The sequence below is a fragment of the Microcebus murinus genome, chromosome 18 (assembly GCF_040939455.1).
Source record: "Microcebus murinus isolate Inina chromosome 18, M.murinus_Inina_mat1.0, whole genome shotgun sequence".
In the NCBI taxonomy this organism is placed as follows: domain Eukaryota; kingdom Metazoa; phylum Chordata; class Mammalia; order Primates; family Cheirogaleidae; genus Microcebus; species Microcebus murinus.
The window spans coordinates 41,038,219-41,061,569 of NC_134121.1; the positions used below are offsets into that span (position 1 = coordinate 41,038,219).

Below are 23,351 nucleotides of genomic sequence, written 5' to 3' on the forward strand. Positions count from 1 at the left end.
ATATTAGTTGGCCAATTAATTTCTTTCTATTTATAGTAGAGACGGGGTCTCGCTCTTGCCCAGGCTGGTTTGGAACTCCTGACATCGAGCAATCCGCCCGCCTCAGCCTCCCAGAGTGCTAGGATTACAGGCATGAGCCACCGCGCCCGGCCCCAACTGTATTATTATTTATGTGAAATATAAGGGGGCTAAATGCTCTAATTAAAAAAGAAAGATGTCAGAGTGTATTAAGTAATCTAATTATATGCTGTTTAAAAGAAATATGTCTTGGCCGGGCGCTGTGGCTCACGCCTGTAATCCTAGCTCTTGGGAGGCCGAGGCAGGCGGATTGCTCAAGGTCAGGAGTTCAAAACCAGCCTGAGCAAGAGCGAGACCCCGTCTCTACTATAAATAGAAAGAAATTAATTGGCTAACTGATATATATATAAAAAAAATTAGCCGGGCATGGTGGCGCATGCATGTAGTCCCAGCTACTCGGGAGGCTGAGGCAGGAGGATCGCTTGAGCCCAGGAGTTTGAGGTTGCTGTGAGCTAGGCTGACGCCACGGCACTCACTCTAGCCTGGACAACAAAGTGAGACTCTGTCTCAAAAAAATAAAAGAAATATGTCTTAAATATAAGGACACAGAAAGGTTAAAATTAAAGAGTGAAAAAAGATATAATGCAAGCATTAACCAAAATGAAGCTGGTGCAGCTATATTAATATCAGACAAAGTAAACTTTAGGGCAAGAAGTATGACTAAAAACAAAGAGGGATATTTCCTGATGATAAAAGGGTCAGTCCAACAGGTAGACATGACAGTTTTAAATTGATATACAATTGATAATGGAACCTCAAAATATATACAACAAAAACTGACAGAATTAAAGAAGAAATGGACAAATCCTGACTGTTGGAGATTTTTATCACACCTCTCTCAGTAACAAATAGAAAAGGCAGATTTTAAAAATCAGTAGAGAAGTAGAGAGCAATTGAACAACACAATTAAACAAATTTCCCTAACTGACATTTATAGAATACTATATATAAAAAAAAAAAAAAAAACAACTACAGAAGGCACAAGCTTCTCAAGTACTAATTTTGACACTTAACAAAATTGACCATATGCTGGGCCACAAAGCAAGTGTTAACAAATTTCAGTTACTGAAATCATGCATAGTAACTGGACTCTGTGAAGCTGAGCTTCAAATTAATAACTAAAAGTTAACTAGGAAATCCCCCACCCAAAATGTTTAGAAATTAAGTAATAAGCCTCTAAATAAGCCAGGGAGCCAAAAAAGAAACCACGATGGAAATTATAAAATACCTTGAACTGAATGATAATGGGATACAGCCCAAACCATGCTTAAAGAGAAATGTGTAGATTAAAATTCATATAAGAAGAAAGGCTAAAAATCAATGATTTAGCCGGGCGCTGTGGCTCACGCCTGTAATCCTAGCTCTTGGGAGGCCGAGGCGGGCGGATTGCTCAAGGTCAGGAGTTCAAAACCAGCCTGAGCAAGAGCGAGACCCCGTCTCTACTATAAATAGAAAGAAATTAATTGGCCAACTGATATATATATATAAAAAATTAGCCGGGCATGGTGGCGCATGCCTGTAGTCCCAGCTACTCAGGAGGCTGAGGCAGAAGGATCACTCAAGCCCAGGAGTTTGAGGTTGCTGTGAGCTAGGCTGACGCCACGGCACTCACTCTAGCCTGGACAACAAAGTGAGACTCTGTCTCAAAAAAAAAAAAAAAAAAAAAAAATCAATGATTTAAGCATCCATTTAAAGAAGTATTAAGAAGAATAGCAGGCCGGGCACTGTGGCTCACGCCTGTAATCTCAGCACTTTGGAAGGCCAAGGCAGAAGGATCCCTTGAGCTCGGAGTTTGAGGATGAGCCTGGTGGGCAACAGTGAGACCCCATTTCTACAAGAAAGAAAAAAATTTTTAAATTAGCTGGTGTGGTGGTGCACATCTATAGTTCTAGCTACTTGGGACTAGGCAGGAGAATGGCTTGAGCCCAGGAGTTTGAGGTTGCTGTGAGCTATGATGATACCACTGTACTCTAGCTATAGTCTGAGCGACAGAGCTGGCACCTGTCTGGAAAAAAAAAAAAAAAAAAGCAATAAGAGGATACTACAAACAACTTTATGTTAACATTTGAAAATTTAGATAACATGGTTATATTTCTTAAAAGAAAACACAAATTACAAAAAACGTTGTAAGAATATCCAAAAAGCTCACAAAATATATTCTGATTTTTAAGATCATAATAGATACCTGTTAAAGTTGACTTTTTTTTTTTGAGACAGGATCTCCCTTTGTCACCCAGGGTAGAGGGCATTGCAGCCTCAAACTCCTAGGCTCAAGCAATCTTCCTGCCTCAGCCTCCTGAGTAGCTAGGACTACAGTTGGGCACTACCACACCCCACTAATTTTTCTTATTTTTTGTAGAGAAAGGTCTTGCTATGTTGCCCAGGATGGTATTGAACTCCTGGCTTCAAGCAATCCTCCCGCCTAAGCCTCCCTAAGTGCTGGGATTATAGGCATGAGCCGCCACACCCAGCCAGAAGTTGAATTTTTAATTTAAAATCTTCCCACGGAGAAAACTCCAGGCCCAGGTGGCTTCACTGAGGGAATTCTTCCAAACGTTTAAGAAAGAAATAACACCACCTTACACAAACTCTAAGAATAGAGAAAAAAGGAACATTTCCTAATTCATTTTATGAGACTTGCATAACTGTGATACCAAAAGCTGACAAGGGTATTACAAGAAAGGAAAGTTATAGGCCAATATCTCTCGTGAGTATATATACAAAATCCTACCCAAAGAAATACCACATCAAATTCAGTAATACATTTTTTAAAAGGTAATTCATATTAATGACCAAATGCAATTTTATCCACTAATGCAAAGTTAGTTTGATGTATCAAAAAAAAAAAAAAAAAACCACCATAACTAATCACATTAACAAAATAAAGTAGAAAATCTATATAACCACTTCAATAGATGCAGAAAAAGCATTTGGCAAAATTTAATACCTATTCATGATCTTTTAAAAACTCTCAGAAAACTAGGATAAAAGGCACTTTCCACAATTTGATAAAGGATGTCTCAAAAAACCCACAATTGATATCATATTTAATGGTGCAATATTAATTGCTTTCCTGCTAATACTGGGAACATATAAGGATGTCCACTCTGATTTCTTCTATTCAACATTATCCTAGGCCGGGCGCTGTGGCTCACGCCTGTAATCCTAGCTCTTGGGAGGCCGAGGCAGGCGGATTGCTCAAGGTCAGGAGTTCAAAACCAGCCTGAGCAAGAGCGAGACCCTGTCTCTACTATAAATAGAAAGAAATCAATTGGCCAACTGATATATATATATAAAAAATTAGCCGGGCATGGTGGCACATGCCTGTAGTCCCAGCTACTTGGGAGGCTGAGGCAGAAGGATCACTCGAGCCCAGGAGTTTGAGGTTGCTGTGAGCTAGGCTGACGCCACGGCACTCACTCTAGCCTGGACAACAAAGCGAGACTCTGTCTCAAAAAAAAAAAAAAAAAAAAAGAAAAACATTATCCTAGCTAGCTCAATAAAGACACAAACAAGGCCAGGCATGGTGGTTCACCACTGTAATCCTAGCACTCTGGGAGGCAGAGGCGGAAAGATCATGGCTTGAGCTGGAGAGACCAGCCTGAGCAACAGCCAGACCCCATCTCTACTAAAAATAGAAAACATTAGCCAGGCATGGTGGTGAGTGCTTATAGCTCCAGCTACTCAGGGTGCTAAGGCAGGAAAATTGCTTGAGCCCAGGAGTTTGAGGTTGCTGTGAGCTAGGCTGACACCACAGCACTCCAGCCCGGGTGACAGAGTGAGACTCTATCTCAAAAAAAAAAAAAAAAAGAAAGACACAAAACAACTTAAAGATTGAAAAGGAAGAAGTCTGTATGTGTATGACATTTCAATACATTTAAAACCCTACAGATGGCCGGGCGCTGTGGCTCACGCCTGTAATCCTAGCTCTTGGGAGGCCGAGGCGGGCGGATTGCTCAAGGTCAGGAGTTCAAAACCAGCCTGAGCAAGAGCGAGACCCCGTCTCTACTATAAATAGAAAGAAATTAATTGGCCAACTGATATATATATAAAAAAATTAGCCGGGCATGGTGGCGCATGCCTGTAGTCCCAGCTACCCGGGAGGCTGAGGCAGAAGGATCACTTGAGCCCAGGAGTTTGAGGTTGCTGTGAGCTAGGCTGACGCCACGGCACTCACTCTAGCCTGGGCAACAAAGCGAGACTCTGTCTCAAAAAAAAAAAAAAAAAAAACCTACAGAATCTAAAAAAACTATTAGAGCCAATGAGTGAAATTAGCAACAATATTGTCAACATACAAAAAAATCAATTGTCTTTCTATATATCAGAAACAAATAATTGGAAAATTAAATTTTAAAAACACCATTGACAAGATCAAAAGCCATGAAACATTAATGAATAATTTTCTGAAGGCTGTGCAAGACCTCTACACTAAAAATACAAAGCATCGCTTGAAGAAATAAAAAAGAACTTAAATAAATAGAGAGATGCATCATGTTCATAGAATGAAAGATTCAATATTGCTAAGATGTCATCTCTCTCTATGTTCTATAGGTTCAATACCATCACAATCAAAATCTCAGCAGGTTTTTTTAATAGAAATTGACAAGCTGATTTTATCATTTATATGGAAATACAAAGGACCTAGAATAGACAAAACAATCTTGAAAAAGAACAAACTTAGAAAACTGACACTATTGAATTTTAAAGGCTTACTATAAAAGCTATAGTAATCAAGATAGCATAGCATTGGTGTAGGATGGACAAATAGATCAGTGGGAAAGCATGTTCATAAACAAACCCACATATATAGATTATAATCAATTTCTGACAGAGGTATTGGGTACTTCAATGGGGAAATGAAAGTTTTGTTGTGGAACAACTGGATAGACATCAACTCTCACCTTCCACTATACACAAAGATTAATTAAAGATAGATCATAGACCTAAATGTAAAAGCTAAAACGATGAAATCTTCTAGAAGAAAACATAGGAGAATTTTTTGCAGCCCTGGAGTAGGAAAAGTTTTCTTAGGATAAAAAAGTACTAACCAGGCCGGGCGCGGTGGCTCACGCCTGTAATCCTAGCTCTCTGGGAGGCCGAGGCGGGCGGATTGCTCAAGGTCAGGAGTTCAAAACCAGCCTGAGCAAGAGCGAGACCCCGTCTCTACTATAAATAGAAAGAAATTAATTGGCCAACTGATATATATATATAAAAAAAAAAAAATTAGCCGGGCATGATGGCGCATGCCTGTAGTCCCAGCTACTCGGGAGGCTGAGGCAGAAGGATCGCTCAAGCCCAGGAGTTTGAGGTTGCTGTGAGCTAGGCTGACGCCACGGCACTCACTCTAGCCTGGACAACAAAGTGAGACTCTGTCTCAAAAAAAAAAAAAAAAAAAAAAAAGTACTAACCATAAAAGAAAACAATTTGATAAATTGGACTTAATTAAAATTTAAAATTCTAGTTATCGTATAATATCTTTATAAAATGAAAAAGTAAGCCACTGGCCGGGCGAGGTGGCTCACGCCTGTAATCCTAGCTCTCTGGGAGGCCGAGGCGGGTGGATTGCTCGAGGTCAGGAGTTCGAGACCAGCCTGAGCAAGAGCGAGACCCCGTCTCTACTATAAATAGAAAGAAATTAATTGGCCAACTAATATATATAGAAAAAACTAGCCGGGCATGGTGGCGCATGCCTGTAGTCCCAGCTACTTGGGAGGCTGAGGCAGGAGGATCGCTTGAGCCCAGGAGTTTGAGGTTGCTGTGAGTGAGGCTGACGCCACAGCACTCACTCTAGCCTGGGCAACAAAGCGAGACTCTGTCTCAAAAAAAAAAAAAAAAAAAGTAAGCCACTGAATGAGAGAAAGTAATCGTGCACATATATATGTTATAGAACTTACATACAGAATATATAAGTAACTTCCACAACTCAATAATAAAAAGACAAGCCTGAGCAACATAGAAATACACCATTTATACAAAGAAGACAAAATACAGCTGGGCATGATGGCACGTACCTATAATTCCAGCTACTTGGGAAGCTGAGGCAGGAGCATCATTTGAGCCCAGGAGTTTGAGATTGCAGCGAACTATGATGACACCACTGCACTCTAGTCTGGGTTATAGAGTGAGACCCTGTCTCAAAAACAAACAAACAGAAACAGCAAAAACAAAAACATAAAACCACACAAACACACAAAATAACAGAAAGACAAACAACCCAATTTTTTAAGTAGGCAAAAGACTTGAAGAGACATTTCACCAAGGAAGATATTTGAATGGCTGGCTAATAAGCAAATGAAAAGATGCTCAACATTTTCAGTCACCAGTCAAATTCAAACTAACACCACAACAGTATGCACATCAGAATGGTTAAAACTAAATCCTGAAAATGCTATGTGTTGGGAAGATGTGGAAACAGGATTTTCTGATGTGTAAAATGGTACAACCACTTTGGAAAACAATTTGACAATTAAAGACACACCTACGATATGATCCAGCAATTCCAGTCCTAGCTTTTGCCCAAGAGAAATGAAAGCATATGTCCACACAAAGGCTTATACAAGAATATTCACAGAAGCTACATTCTTTTGTTTGTTTGTTTTTGTTTTTTGAGACAGTCTCACTCTGTTCCCCAGTTTAGAGTGAGTGCTGTGGCATCAGCCTAGCTCACAGCAACCTCAAACTCCTGGGCTCAAGCGATCCTCCTGCCTCAGCCTCCCGAGTAGCTGGGACTACAGGCATGCGCCACCATGCCCGGCTAATTTTATATATATATATATATATATATATATATATATATACACACACACTTTAGTTGGTCAATTCGTTTCTTTATATTTTTTGGTAGAGGCGGGGTCTCACTCAGACTGGTTTCGAACTCCTGACCTTGAGTAATCCGCCCTCCTTGGCCTCCCAGAGTGCTAGGATTACCGGCGTGAGCCACTGTGCCTGGCCTCTACATTCTTAATAGACAAACTGGAACAACCCAAATGTCCATCAACAAGTGATTGAGGCCGTGTGCGGTGGCTCACGCCTGTAATCCTTGCACTCTGGGAGGCCGAGGCAGGCGGATTACTCAAGGTCAGGAGTTCGAAAACAGCCTGAGCAAGAGTGAGACCCTGTCTCTACTATAAATGGAAAGAAATTAATTGGCCAACTAATATATATAGAAAAATTATCCAGGCATGGTGGCGCATGCCTGTAGTCCCAGCTACTCGGGGGGCTGAGGCAGCAGGATTGCTTGAGCCCAGGAGATTGAGGTTGCTGTGAGCTAGGCTGATGCCACGGCACTCACTCTAGCCTGGGCAACAAAGCAAGACTCTGTCTCAAAATAAAATAAAATAAAATAAAAAACAAGTGATTGAATAAATAGATTGTGATATATGCATATGGTGGAAAAGCACTCACTAATAAAAAAGAACTAACTACTGATGCATGAAAGAACATGACAAATCTCAAAAACATGATTAGTATAAAAAAAGGATTCCATTTTTATCAAGGTCTGGAATAGGAAAAATTTAATCTATGAGGATAGAAATAAAAATAGTGGTTGCCTCTGCAGATTAACTGGGAAGGGGCATGAAGGAACTTACTGAGGTGATGGAAATGTTCTATATTTTGAGTTAGTGGTTACACAGGTATATAGTTTTATAAAAACTGTATACTTGAGGCCGGGCGAGGTGGCTCATGCCTGTAATCCTAGCACTCTGGGAGGCTGAGGCGGGTGGATTGCTCGAGGTCAGGAGTTCCAAACCAGCCTGAGTAAGAGCGAGACCCCGTCTCTACCATAAATAGTAAGAAATTAATTGATCAACTAATATATATAGAAAAAATTAGCCGGGCATGGTGGCGCATGCCTGTAGTCTCAGCTACTCGGGAGGCTGAGGCAGAAGGATTGCTTGAGCCCAGGAGTTTGAGGTTGCTGTGAGCTAGGCTGATGCCATGGTACTCACTCTAGCCTGGGCAACAAAGCGAGACTCTGTCTCAAAAAAAAAAAAAAAAAAAAAAACTGTATACCTGAAAATCTGTGCATTTTATTTTATGGGAATTAGATACCAATAAAAAATTTTATCATGTATAAGTAGCGTATCAATTATATATAACTGGATGCCTCAAGGAACTTAAAATAATTGTTTAAGAAAATTATAGTTAGCATCATACTTAGTGATAAAATACTGAATGTTCTTCTCTGAGTTTAGGAAAATAAGAAAGTCCACTTTCACTGCTTCTATTCAACATTGTATTGGTTTTAACCAGTGCAAATTAGGCAAGAAAAGGATATGAAAACTGGAAATAAAAAAGCAAAATTATAGCTATTTGAAGATGACATGATTTTGTATGTAGAAAATCCAATAGAATCTTCAGATAAACTATTAGAATAAGTGAGGCTGAGCATGGTGGCCCATCCATGACTGTAATCCCAGCACTTTGGGAGGCCAAGGCAAGAGGATTGCTTGAGCCCAGGAGTTTGAAGCTGCAGTGAGCTATGACTGGGCCACTGCAGTCCAGCCTGGGTGACATTGTCACTAAAAAAAAAAAAGAAAGAAAGAAAGAATAAGTGAAATTAGCAAGGTCTCCGGGTATAAGATCAATATCCAAAAATGAATTATTTTCCTATACACTAGCAATGAAGAATTAGAAAATAGGGTTTATCAAAAAGCACAATTTACAAGAACATAAAAAAATAAAACACCCAGGAATAAATATAACAAAAGATGTGCAAAACTTCTACACTGAAAATGAGAAACTTTTATGAGAGAAATTTTAAAAGACCTAAATAAATCAAGAGCAATACTGGCCTGGGTTGGGTGACTCATGCCTGTAATCCTAGCACCTTAGGAGGCCTAGGCAGGAGTATCGCCTGAGGCCAGGAGTTGGAGACCAGCCTGAGCAACACAGAAATACCCTGTCTCAAAAAAAAAAAAAAAAAAAAAAGCAATGCCATATTCATGAACCAGGAGACTGTTAAAATGTCAATTCTGGGCCGGGAGAGGTGGCTCATGCCTGTAATCCTAGCACTCTGGGAGGACGAGGCAGGTGGATTGCTCGAGGTCAGGAGTTCTAAACCAGCCTGAGCAAGAGCGAGACCCCTGTCTCTACTATAAATAGAAAGAAATTAATTGGCCAACTAATATATATAGAAAAAAATTAGCCAGGCATGGTGGTGCATGCCTGTAGTCCCGGCTACTCGAGAGGCTGAGGCAGCAGGATTACTTGAGCCCAGGAGTTTGAGGTTGCTATGAGCTAGGCTGATCCCATGGCATTCACCCTAGCCTGGGCAACAAAGCAAGCCTCTGTCTCAAAAAAAAAATGTCAATTCTGCCTCTAATTTTTTATCAATTCAATCAATACAAATCAAAATTCTAGAAGGCTGCTTTTGTAGAAATAGACAAACTGATTCTAAATTTATATGGAAATACAAAGGAACAAGATTAGCTAGACAATCTTGAAAAAGAGCAAAGTTGAAAAACTTAACGTATATCATCACCTAATTTACAACAAAGATTCAACTGCAATTCAGTCGAGGAAATGATCTTTTAAATAAATGGTGTTAGAGTAATTGGATATCCACATAGAAAAAACTGAATATTGACTCATATATTTCAAACATACCCCCAAATTAATTTGAGATGGATAATAGAATTAAATGTGAGATAAAAACAATAAAGCCTCTAGAAAAAATTATAGAAGGTTATTTTTATGGTCTTGGGGTAGGCAAAGATTTCTTAATCAGGACACAATAAGCATTAACTATAAAGTAAAAGATTGATATATTTTGACTTCATTAAAATTAAAATCTCTGTTCATCAAAGGACATCATAATGAAAGTTGAAAAAGCAAACCACAGAATATATAAACAACACCAACTAATTAATTTTAAAAAGTCAAGCAATCTAATTTTTCAAAAGTAGGCAAAACACTTGAACACTCTTCACCAAAGAGGATGTCCAAATACCCAATAAATACATATGAAGAGTGCTCAGATCACGAGGCATCAGAAAAATGCAGTTTATAGCCACAATCAGATAATACTACATATCGACAAGTACAGCTAAAATTCTAAACATTGGAAATTTATAATGGGAGTGTAAAATGCTATAATTATTGTGAAACTGTTTGACAGCTTCTATGAAAGATAAACATAAGACTACCCTATGATCTAGCAACTCCACACCAAGATAAGTCCACAAGAAATATAAATGTATGTTTCTAGCAAAAAAAAATATATAGCCAAAAACTGAAACAAATCTGATGTCCATCATAGAACAATGGATAAACTGTGTTAAAGTCATATAATGTGATTCTGTACAACAATGAAAACAAATGAAATACTGCTACATTCAACAATATGGATGAATCGCACAGACATAATGTTGAGTGAAAGAAACCAGATATAAAAGAGTATGGAGCTGGCTAGTGTAATCCTAGCACTCTGGGAGGCTGAGATCTTTTGAGCTCAGGAGTTCAAGACCAGCCTAAGCAAGAGCGAGACCTTGTCTCTACTAAAAATAGAAAGAAATTATCTGGACAACTAAAAATATATATAGAAAAAATTAGCCAGGCATGGTGGTGCGTGCCTGTAGTCCCAGCTACTCGGGAGGCTGAGGCAGGAGGATCACCTGAGCCCAGGAGTTGGAGGTTGCTGTGAGCTAGGCTGATGCCATGGCACTCTAGTTCAGGCAACAGAGTGAGACTCCGTCTCAAAAAAAAAGAGTATGGACCATATAATTCCATTTCTATGAAGCTTAATAACAACCCCCCCACCCCCCAAAAAAACCAAGCAAACCAAACCCACAGTGGTAGAAGTCAGAAACATGGTTACTGGAGAGCCAGGCTTAGTGAGGAGACTTCTGGAGATCAGAAATGTTCTAGATCAGGGGTCCCCAAACTTTTGGCACCAGGGACCGGTTTCATGGAAGACAATTTTTCCACAGACTGAGCATGGGGGGATGGTTTCAGGATGATTCAAGCACATTACATATATTGTGCAGTCAAACCTCTCTGCTAACAATAATCTGCATTTGCAGCCGCTCCCCGGCGCTAGCATCACCACCTCAGCACCACCTCAGATCATCAGGCATCAGAGTCTCAGAAGGAGCTGCAATCTAGAGCCCTCTGCCGCTGCTGACCTGACAGGGGGCGGAGCTTATGCGGTGCTGCGAGTGATGGGGAGCGGCTGGAAATACAGATGAGGCTTCACTGGCTTGCCCACCACTCACCTACACTGGTCTGCGGCCCAGGGGGTGGGGAACGCAGTTCTAGATCATGACCTGGGAATGCTTACACCATGTATCTGTGGAAAAATTCATCAAGCTGTGTATGTAAGATCTGTGCACTTTATATACGCATGTTATGCCTCAATAAAAAAGTTTTTAAAAGGCAAGAGAATATTATGAATGACTATATGCTAATAAATTTGTGAGTTTAGATGAAGTTGGCAGATTCTTTTAAAAGCACAACTTACCGAAACTGACACAAGAATAATTATAGAAAATCTGACTAGTCCCATCTTCGTTAAGGAGAGAAATCAAATCAGTAATTAAAAGCCTAGTCACAAAGAAAACTCCAGGCCCAGATGGCTTTACCTGTTAATTTTTCCAAATATTTAAGGAAGAGATATCTAAACTTATACAACAAACTCTTTCAAGATTAAAAAGAGGCCAGGTGTGGTGACTCATGCCACTAATTCCAGCACTTTGGGAGGTCAAGGTTTGAGGATCACTTCAGCCCATAAGTTTGAGACCAGCCTGGGCAACATAGCAAGACACTATCTCTAAAAAAAAAAATACAAAATTTAGCCAGGCATGGTGGCATGCACCTGTAGTCCCAGCTACTTGGGAGGCTGAGGGAGGACAGTCCCTGGAGCTCGGGAGTTTGAGGTTGCTGTGAGCTCTGATGATGCCACTGCACTCTAGCCCAGGCAACAGAGCAAGACTCTGTCAAAAAAAAAACAAGGAAAAATCAAAATAAAATATTAGCAAACTTAATACAATAATATATTTTTAAAAACACACCTAACAAGTCGGGTTTATTGAAGAATTCATAGACAATTTAACACTGGAAAAATTAGTGTAATTCATCTCTTTAACAGAATAAAGTACAAAATCATGTGATCGTGTCAATAGATTTAGAAGAAGAATTTGACAAAATTCAACACCTATTCATGATTATTATTTGTTCTTTCTGAATTTTTTCTTTTTCTTACAAACAAGATCGGGTGCGTTCAGGGTGGTGTAGCCGTAGACTGAATTTTTTCTTTTTCTTACAGTAAACATTGCCTGATAATCACAATTTTTTTTTAAATCTTAGCAAAGTAGGAAGGGAAGAAAATTTTCTTAATCCAATAAATGCCAAAATATCAAAACTGTTCCTCTGAGATAGAAAATAAGACAAAGATATCTCTATCACCACAGTTTAACATTGTACTAGAAGTTCTTGTCAATGTAATAAAGCAAGAAATATAACAGCTATAAGGATTAAAAAGGAACAAATAATCATTATTCACAGATAATATATGTGAACAGATAATATAACTGTGTAATAGAAAAAATATATATAATATATATTGGGTATATAGGTCTAATTAGTTAATAGTATTCAAACAATTGTTTATTCTTCTATATTTTTACTTATTTTTTTGTCTATTCATTTTATCAATTATTGAGAGAAGGAGAACCAGTTCTACTTCCCAGCCTAGAGCGGGCTGAGTGGGGGCTTCCAGTGACCTCCCGGTGAGTCCGGAGTGGGGCCAGGGCTGGGGGAGGGAAGGGCAGTGGTGCCAGGGGGCCCAGGACTGGGGAGAAAAAATAAAAAAATAAAAAAGAGAGAAGGGTGTTAAAATCTCCAATTACACTAGTAAATTGTCTATTTCTCCTTGACGTCCATCAGTAATTGCTTTATATTTCAAAGCTTTATAAATGTTTAGAATTAAGTGCTTTTGTTGAAGTGACCCTTTTGTTATTATGAAATGGCCTTCTTTATCCTTTGTAATAATCTTTGCTCTGAAATCTATTTTGTCTATTAATATATTCCTTTTCATTAGTGTTAGCATGGCATGGCATATCCTATATTAATACAACCACTCCAGCATTATTTTCATTAGTGTTAGACTGGTATATTATTTTACTTTTCACCTATTTGTGTCTTTATTTCTAAAATAAGCCTCTTGTAGAGAGCATGTCTTGCTTTTTCATCTGTTTTTTAATTGAGTTGTCTAGATTATATACTTCTATTGTAATTATTGACACAGTCTAAATCTACTATCTTGATTGCACTATATAAATTTACTAAATATCATTTGAATTGTTTTTAAAAATCTATCATTTTGCTATTTGTTTTGCATTTGTCCCATCTGTTCTTTGTTCTGCTTTTTTTGCCTTTTTCTTTTTGTTTTTTCTTACTTTTTTTTTTTTTTTTTTTTTTTTTTTTGAGACAGAGTCTCACTCTGTTGCCAGGCTAGAGTGCAGTGGTATCATCATAGCTCACAACAACCTCAACCTCCTGGATTCAAGCAATCCTCCTGCCTCAGTCTCCCAAGTAGCTGGGACTACATACAGGGGTGAGCCACCTCGCCTAGCCTCTGCCTTTTTTTAGATTGAGTATTCTCTACAACTTTTTATTCTGATATAACTTTAGGTTTACAGAAAAGTTGCAAAAATAGTACAGAAAGCTCACATATATCTTTCACCCAGTTTCTCCTAATGCTAACAATTTATAAAATCATAGTACAATAATCAAACCAGACAATTAACATTGGCATAATATTATTAAAAAATTAAATGCTTTATTCTAATTTCATCAATTTCTCCCCTAATGTCCTTTTTCTGTTCCGTGAGCCAATCCAGAACTTCATTTTTTTTTTTTTTTTTTTTTTTTTTTGAGACAGAGTCTCGCTTTGTTGCCCAGGCTAGAGTGAGTGCCATGGCGTCAGCCTAGCTCACAGCAACCTCAAACTCCTGGGCTTGAGCGATCCTTCTGCCTCAGCCTCCCGAGTAGCTGGGACTACAGGCATGCGCCACCATGCCCGGCTAATTTTTTATATATATATCAGTTGGCCAATTAATTTCTTTCTATTTATAGTAGAGACGGGGTCTCGCTCTTGCTCAGGCTGGTTTTGAACTCCTGACCTTGAGCAATCCGCCCGCCTCGGCCTCCCAAGAGCTAGGATTACAGGCGTGAGCCATAGCGCCCGGCCCAGAACTTCATTTTTTTATTGTGGTAATAATACATAAAAAATTTACCATCTTAACCATTTTTACATGTACGCTACAGAAGTGTTAACTATATACACATTGTTGTACAACAGATGTCTAGAACTTTTTCATCTTGCAAAACTGAAACTCTAGGCTGGACGCAGTGGCTCACGCCTGTAATACTAGCACTCTGAGGATCGCTCAAGGTCAGGAGTTCGAAACCAGCCTGAGCAAGAGCAAAACCCTATCTCTACTAAAAATAGAAATAAATTAATTGGCCAACTAAGAATACATAGAAAAAATTAGCCGGACATGGTGGTGCATGCCTGTAGTCCCAGCTGCTCAAGAGGCTGAGGGAGGAGGATCGCTTGAGCCCAGGAGTTGAAGGTTGCTGTGAGCTAGGCTGATGCCACAGCACTCTAGCCCAGGCAACAGAGTGAGACTCTGTCTCAAAAAAAAAAACCAAAAACTGAAACTCTGTACCCATTGAACAGTAACTTCCCATTTCTCTTTCTCCCTCAGCCCCTGCTAAGCACATTCTACTTTCTGTTTCTGTAAGTTTGACTACTTTACATACTTCATGTAAATGGAATCATGCAGTATTTGTCTTTTTGTGACTGGCTTGTTTCACTTAGCATAATGTCCTCAAGGTTCATTCATGTTGTAGCATATGACAGGATTTTTTTTTTTTTTTAGAGATAGGGTCTTGTTCTGTCACCCAGGCTGGGGTGCAGTAGCACAATCACAGCTTACTGCAGTCTTGAACTCCTGGGTTCAAGTGATCCTTCTCCATTGCTGGGACTACAGGTGCACACCACTGTGTCCAGCTAGGATTTTTTTTTTTTTTTTGAGGCAGAGTGTTGCTCTGTTGCCCAGGCTGGAGTGCAGTTATGTCATCATAGCTCCCTGCAACCTCAAACTCCTGGGCTCAAGCGATCCTGCCACCTCAGCCATCCGAGTAGCTGGGACTGCAGGTGCACTCCATGGTGCCTGGCTAATTTTTCAATTTCCTGCTCTCTTCATCTGTCTTCTCATTCAGGAACTTCTTCTAGTCAGACATGGTGGCTGCTGGTCTCCATCCACATACTTCTCTCCTGGAGAGACTCTTTAGGAGAAGGCTCTATCAGTGTTGTCTGCTGTGTCTCCTCAGAGACCAGAACAATGTCGCGCATATAACGGCGCTTGGCAAATATTTAAATGACTAAAGGAATTTCATTTCTCTGTCTTTTTGTGCTACTCTCTGGGGTGATTTTTATTTTTACCTCATTTCAAACCTTCCTACTGTATATTTAATTCAATTTCCAAGAACTCTGTCTTATTCTTTATGACTCCTTTTTCATTACATTCTTTTCTTTTATAACTATTAGAGGATATTTACCATGGAGAGGGATGTATTTAAGTTGTTGTAGGTTTTTTTCCTGTTTCTTTAGCTTTTCTTTTTCCATTTTTATTTTGTCTTTCTCTTTTACACAGGATGTGGCAGCCACAGAAATGCACCACCCAGATGTCACTTCTAGAGAGAATTTGCCTCTGGGCGTGGAGGCTCAATGCCTGTAATCCAGTTCAAAACCAGCCTGAGCAAGAGCGAGACCCCATCTCTACTATAAATATAAAGAAATTAATTGGCCAACTAATATATATAGAAAAAATTAGCCGGGCATGGTGGCGCATGCCTGTAGTCCCAGCTACCCGGGAGGCTGAGGCAGAAGGATCACTCAAGCCCAGGAGTTTGAGGTTGCTGTGAGCTAGGCTGACGCCACGGCACTCACTCTAGCCTGGGCAACAAAGCGAGACTCTGTCTCAAAAAAAAAGAAAGAGAATTTGCCACAAGGAGCTCTGTCAGTTGACACTCTCCAGCTGCAACACTTTCTGGATCAAATGCAGCGTTTGAACTGAGGACATATGTTCCCCAGGCAAATCCAGCCAGTGACTAAGCCCCATGGGGGGAATGAGGGCCTGGACATTTCTCCCCAGTGGGGTCTTTCCTGGTGGGCAATCTCTGCTTGGAAGCTCTGGCCAGAACCCTCGAGAACCCTCAGTCTGAGACTCTTCTGCTCACTCGCCCTTCCTCCTTTCTTCCTCTTCTTTCATGCATGTCATACATGTTAGTCCTGCGTCCTCACAGTCTGAAGACTTTCTCCGTCTGCTCCTGCCCCCTCCTCCCTCTAGTCCTCACCAGCGTTACTCCGATAAATCTCTTGCGCTTCTATTTGGTATCTGCTTCCCAGGACCTGAACTGACACAGGAGTCTTCATCTGCGAGGCGATCCTTGGTCAGCCATTGGCATTTAGGGGGAAAGCATTACAAAGCTGATTGGACATTCTGCACGCACAAATGAGGCTTTTTTTTAAGTGGTGGATTTTGCTCTTTAGTGATTGGGCGACAAGCCAGCTATTTCACTGGAGCTCTCCAAGTGTTAGTATGTGGAATTTTCCTCTGGAGCCTTTCAGTTCCTCCAGATTAGAGAACTCTTGTCTTCCACGGGGAGGTAGAAGCGTTGTTTCTGCCCCTCAGTGCAGGGCAGTGGCAGAGGGGGTCAACTATCCTTTGCTCACCTTCGCCCCTCTGCCCAATCCAGTGCCTCCAAATCCCCTCTCCCCTCTTCATGGTCTTCCTCTGTCCTGGTTACTAAGTCTATGGCTCTTCCTTGATCCACTTCCAATCTTCCAAAACATTGCTGAAATCCTTTATCTGCTGAGATACCATATTTTCTTTGTCCCTATGGATTTATACCTTCCTCCTTTCTTTATTACCATTTTAGTGGGATCTCAAAAGAGAGACGGAGAAAAGCATGTGCAATTCATCTTCATTAACTAGAAGGCCCTACATCTGACTTACATTGTCCAAAGGCCATCCTGGCTGCTCTGTAGAGAATGGATTGTAAAGAGGCAGGAGGAGAAGCAAGAAAGCCCGTCATGAGGCCACTGCTATCGCAGAGGGAGTGATGAGAGCGATTAGGATTGGGATAGGAGCAGGGGAGATGGAGAGAGTATCTAATTCAAGACATGTTTAGACAATAAAGCCTCGAGAACTTGCTGATGGATTGAATGGGGGGAGGAGTTAAAATATGTCCACAAATTCTTTGATATGCCTCAATTCAAGAGATGGAACTTCATTCTTCTCCCCTTGAATGTGGCTGGACTTAGTGACTCATTTCTAATCAATAGAATACAATGGAATATGGTAGAAGTAATGCTGTGTGACTTTTGAGACAAGGTCAGAAAAGGCATTGTGGCTCCACTCTGCTCTCTCTTTTAGATCACTCATTCTGGGGAAAACCGGCTGCCGTTACAGGACATTCAGCAGCTCTAGGGAGATGTCCACAGGGCAAGGAATTGAGGCTTCCTGGCAGCCATCACACTAACTTAATAAGCCTGTGCCTGAGCCCTCCCCCTCCCGAGGCAGATCCTCCATCCCAATCATGCCATTAAATGACTGCACGCCAGCTGACACAGTGACCGCAAATTCATGAGAGACCCTGAGCCCAGCTAAGTCACTTCTGGATCCTGACTCAAAGAAGCACTTTTTTATGTGAGATAATAAATGTTTATTATGTTAAGCTGCTAAGTGTTGGGGGCAATATGTTACACGGCAATAAATAATACAGGGGATGAGGGAGGCTTATCTTGGATTTTTGTGCTTGAGCAACTGCGTAGATGACAGTACCATTCACTAAAGTGGGGAAGTCTGGGAGAGGAAAAGGGTTAGGAAAGAAATCACAATACTCTTTTGGCCACATTGATTTTGAGGTAACTTTTAGACATCCAAGTAGAGATATCAGGAAGCTATTAGTGGCTGGGTGCGGTGGCTCACGCCTGTAATCTTGGCACTCTGGGAGACCAAGGCGGGAGAATCGCTTGAGATCAGGAGTTTGAGACCAGCTTGAGCAATATTGAGACCCCGAGTCTCTACAGAAAATAGAAATATTAGCTAGGTGTGGTGGCACATGCCTGTAGTCTCAGCTATTCAGGAGGCTGAGGCAGGAGGATCTCTTGAGCCCAGAAGTTTGAGGTTGCTGTGAGCAGTGATGTTGCCACCACACTCTAGCCCAAGTGACAGAGCAAAAGCCTGTCCTACACATACTCAAGAAAGCTATTAGTTATGAGTCTCCAGAAATAATTTGGGGCTAGTGTTTAAAGCATAGACACCCAGAGGGAAAAGATGAGGGATCCTGGGCCCAAGCCCTGGAGTCCTCCAAAATTTAGAGGTAGTTCAGAGGAGAAAGAACCAGCAAAGGAGACTGAGAAGAAGCAGCCAGCAAGTGGGGAGGGATCCAGAAGATGGTGGCAGCCAAAGCCAAGAGAAGAGGGGGTTTTAAGAAGGAAAGAGCTCTTGGCCTTAGCACCATCTTTGTAGAAACCTCGTCGCCATGAGAGTCAAGTGGAGGAAGAAGCGAATGCACAGGCTGAAGTGCAAAAGAAGAAAGATGAGGCAGAGGTCCAAGTAAACCGCTTGCTTGTGCACGTGTGAAGGCCACAAGATCAGAAACAGGGAGTGCCAGAGTTTGGGGATGCTGGTACAAGTTGTTGGACTGCATGCTACTGTCTAGAACTTGCCTCTCAGTGGATCTAGAACTGCACCGCCATCTGATTGCCACGGCCACCTCTGAGAGACTCATCTTGCTCATACCAAAACAGTCCCTAATGGTCTTTTGCCCTGGACCTGACATACTGGACTAGTTCTGTTCTCAGTTGTGGCCAAGTATAACAAGTATACAATAAATCACCTGCTGTTTCAGCTGAAGAATCAAAAAAAAAAAAAAAGAAGGAGGCCAGGCACAGTGGCTCATGCCTATAATCCTAGCACTCTGGGAGGCCGAGGCAGGCGAATAGCTCAAGATCGTGAGTTCGAAACCAGCCTGAACAAGAGTGAGACCCCGCCTCTACTAAAAAAAAAAAAATAGAAATTAATTGGCCAACTAAAAATATATGGGAAAAATTAGCAGGGCATGGTGGAGCATGCCTGTAGTTCCAGCTACTTGGGAGGCTGAGGCAGAAGGATTGCTTGAGCCCAGGAGTTTGAGTTTGCTGTGAGCTAGGCTAATGCCACAGCACTCTAGCCTGGGCAACGGAGTGAGACTCTGTCTCAAAAAAAAGAAAAAAGGAGGTGTGGGGACAGACAGAGTTTCCTCCAGAAGTGGGGAAAGCAAGACAAGGCCCAGGAGATCTGTGCCTTTTAACTTTAAAGGAGCAGCATGCAAATCATATTCAAAGCAGTATGCAAATGAGATGTAAATTACACCGGAATGAGCATCTGTTATTTTTGAGTCAACAGCTCAGGCACTTTTGGACGAGCCCTCCCTAGCTTTCTCCCAGGGTTGTCCAGGGTCAGGGTCCCTTGCAGGGGCTATTAACTAAACTTGAGAAGTAGCACATGCCTCCCCCAAGGCAGACTGGGCAATGGATACGGAGGGGAGCGCTGCCTACTACGTTAAGGTGTGTCCTTAATTCAGACATTCATCTGACAAATATGAATTCCCGAGAGCACCTACGGGAAAGGTGCTGAGGCAGATGCGGTAGACAAGTAGGAGACTCGTTATTTCTAACTTCCAGCCACATTCCCTCTAGTGGAGAAATAAATAGATAAAGACTCCGGTATTGTCTAGAGCCTAGACCAGGCTTTCTCAACCTCAGCACTATTGGTATTTACACCAGGAAATTCTTTGTTGTGGGGGGTTTGGGGAGCATTGTGGGATATTTAGCTGCATCCCTGGGTTCTACCCATTAGATGCCAGTAGCAACCCCTGAGTTGCAACAACCAAAATTGTCCCCAGACATTGCTAAATGTCAGGGATGGGGCAAAATCGCCTCAGTTGAGATCCACGGACCTTAAGGCTATGAGCGCTTTGGGTGAGTCAGCACACTCGGTGGGCCAAGGATTTACCTTCAGGGTGCGTGTTGTTCTATATTTTTGTATTTTAACCATTGTGGAAGGCAGTCTTTCTCAAATTTCTGATCTGATTTTTTTTTAAGAGATGGGGGTCTCCCTCTGTCACCCAGAGTGAAGTGCAGTGGCAAGATCATGCAATCCTGGCCAGAGGCCGTGGCTCATGCCTATAATCCTAGCACTCTGGGAGGCCGAGGTGGGAGGATCACTCAAGGGAGGATCACTCAAGGTCAGGAGTTCGAAACCAGCTCTGAGCAAGAGCAAGACCCCATCTCTACTATAAATAGAAAGAAATTAATTGGCCAACTAATATATATAGAAAAAATTAGCCAGGCATGGTGGCACATGCCTGTAGTCCCAGGTACTTGGGAGACTGAGGCAGCAGGATTGCTTGAGCCCAGGAGTTTGAGGTTGCTGTGAGCTAGGCTGACGCCACGGCACTCACTCTAGCCTGGGCAACAAAGCGAGACTCTGTCTCAAAAAAAAAAAAAAAAAAAAAAAAAAAAGATCATGCAATCCTCCCACCTCAGCCTCCCAAGTAGTTAGGGCTAATTTTTCTTATTTTTTTGTAGAGATGGGCTCTCGCTATATTGCCCAGGCTCATCTTGAAATCCTAGCCTCATTCAATCCTCCTGCCTTGGCCTCCCGAATTGCTAGGACCACAAGCATGAGCCACTGCACCTGGCCTTCTCATCTGATTTCTTTCCACCAAGTATGGCCTTCCCTGATGCCCCAGGCCCCCACTCTGAGCATGTGCTGTGATTCAGTCTGGCCCCCAGAGGTCACTGGGGAGGATGGACGTCACTCCAAACAGAACAGCCCCAGCCTGCCCAGCCCGTTGGATTTGTGAGTCTGCTCTTTAGCATCATTTTACTTCTTCTTCCCTTGTAATCGAGTGGGCACTCGTGGGACTGTCATATTCCTATCTCTGTTGGCCCCTATTCTCTTTGATTGGCAGCTTCTAGAAGTTAAGAAACAAGACTAGATTTTGCAGATCAGTGTTTTTCTAACTGTGCCCTGCCAGCACTGGGGGGCACAGTTAGTCCTGAGGGGGCCTCTTGAAAGCCCCTTGGGGATGGTGGTGGGTGGGAGGGTAGGAGGGGCTTCCAGGAGGCAGGAGGAGCGCAGCAGACAGGTTTCCCAGTCCCCACCCACCGTGATTGCCACAGCAGCTCAGCTGTTCTTGCAGAGTCATTGAGCAGCCTGCTCGGCTGTGCAGCAGCAAGCTGGGCTGTCCTCTGGTTTTGTTTCTCTCTGCTTCTGCATGACATCCTTTGGACAAAAACTCCCCAAAGGAGCCTGCAAACTGCTGACCTAGATGGGAGGAATTGCAAAGAGCAAAGGTCTCCCTCCCATAAAATGTGCACTTTGGTGTGCAGCTTGGTGGCACCTCTTGTGGCTCTTTGGAGGCCCTTTAAACTGCCTTCCTAAATCCTTGTCGCTGGTGGATGGTGGGGATGCCCACAGGAGAGTGTCGCTGTATATAGAGACCAAAGACACACGCATGCTTTCTGTACATGGGCAGGGAATGGACGAGAGAGGCCAGGCTTCCAGGCTCCCACATCAGACCAGAAGGCCGCAAACCCCGGGACATGAGGATGCCTCATACTGCCCCATCAATGCTCCCCTTCACCCTCCAGATAGCAGAACAGAGAGTAATTGCATTGAAGTGGCAGTAGAAAGAACTGAGGCTAGACACCAGGAAGAACTTCCCAGCTTGGCATTGGGAGAGGAGCAGATGTGGAACTGTCTAGGGTGAGATGGTGTCCCCATTGCAGGCTGAGAGATAATCACACACATCCTCCCCCACACACCCCTTCCTTGCCCCTGCCCCCACCAGGGCTGAGCCCTGCCCCCACCAGGGCTGAGCCCAGCAATCCCACACAGATAAACCTCCAGGGCCTGAAACTTAGCAGGGAGTGGGGGAAGCAGGCCCTGGGGCCATGCCCCATCCTGCTGTCTCTAAGAAGCCCTTTCTCTCTGAGCCTGGCCAGATTGCCACAGAATGTGTGGGGATCTTGTTCTCCATGGGCCTGGGGATAGAGCAGGCTCCCCCTTCTCCCCTGGACCTCCAGGCCCCACTGAACCTGCTGGACACAGACACAATCAGGCATTTCATGCCTTGCAAGGGTCAGAATGAAAGGCCTGTGTCTGTCTACTCCCCACCCCCTTTCCATCCCAGATGATTCCATCTGCCCTTGGGCCAGCGCCTCATCTCTCTCCCTTCTTCCCCCTCCTGCCCACTAAGTTCTTTACAAATATCTGGGAACAGAAGGCAGTTCTTCAATAATACTCCACAGTGCTTGCCACTGACTCGGGTCTCTAATGTGTAGGGGGTGGGGTGGGGAGGGAGGATGCCCATGGTGCCCTCTTGTCACCCACAGGAACCCAGAGAGCCCAGTGACATCCCAAGCCACACGGCACTGGCCCATCTCCTCCTTCCCACTCTGTTCTGCTCCATGGTTTGTGCTGGGGACCAGGTGAACCACCTAGACAATGAGTCACTGGCCACTTCCCCATGGAGTCAAAGGGCTTGTTCCCACTGGAAAATCCCCCAGCACGGAAGTGACTAAGACCTGGTGGACTAAAAAGCAAGTTCAAATCAAGGCTCATCCTTCCGACGCTGTGTGACCCGAGGAAGGGCAGTTCTCCGTGCAGGCTGGGGAAGCTGGTCTTCAACACATCCTCCCCAACCCCACCCTTTGGCCACCCCACCCTGATGCTGAAACCCAGACAAGCAGCCAGGAACTGGAATCACCATCCCCAGTCCTACAGACAGACGATTGTCCCACCGCCACCAGCCGTGTGCAACCATTCCAGGGCCTGACATTCTGTCAGCTTCACACAACCTCCCAGAGCCCCAGCCAGCAGCGCTTCCTGGATAAAATATTAAACATGCAAATCTGAGACAGTGCCTTAACGAGCGACAGACTGCACGACCACAGCCTGGCAAACGAGACGCACGACGTCCGGGGGCGGGGGTGAGAGGTATATATAGATATAGACTTTGGATCTATCTATGCGCTGCGTGTGCAAAGCAGAGAACAGCAGGGATGGAAAACTACCACAGTGGCCTCCAGCTGGGGTGGCCTGGGGTGGCAGGCAGGGGGCTAGCAGGGATGGAGTGGCCAGAGGAACCCCAAAGCCAGGCTCAGGGTGGGGATGACAAAAGCCCTTTGTGCTTGGATTCAGTGTGGA

General features: G+C 42.9%; 1 long non-coding RNA gene across 3 annotated transcripts; it reads left to right on the plus strand.

Annotated features, from left to right (window-relative positions):
* The first annotated feature begins 19,537 nt into the window (after nucleotides 1-19,537).
* Nucleotides 19,538-22,642, plus strand: LOC105872137 (uncharacterized). Of its 3 annotated transcripts, XR_012912978.1 has the most exons (4): nucleotides 19,538-19,702; nucleotides 20,726-20,999; nucleotides 21,794-21,908; nucleotides 22,538-22,642. It is a non-coding gene; the product is annotated as an uncharacterized LOC105872137 (long non-coding RNA). The 3 variants fall into 3 exon arrangements; XR_012912977.1 differs by lacking the exon at nucleotides 21,794-21,908; XR_002221591.2 differs by lacking the exon at nucleotides 21,794-21,908 and having other exon boundaries at nucleotides 20,811-20,999.
* Nucleotides 22,643-23,351: the final 709 nt, after the last annotated feature.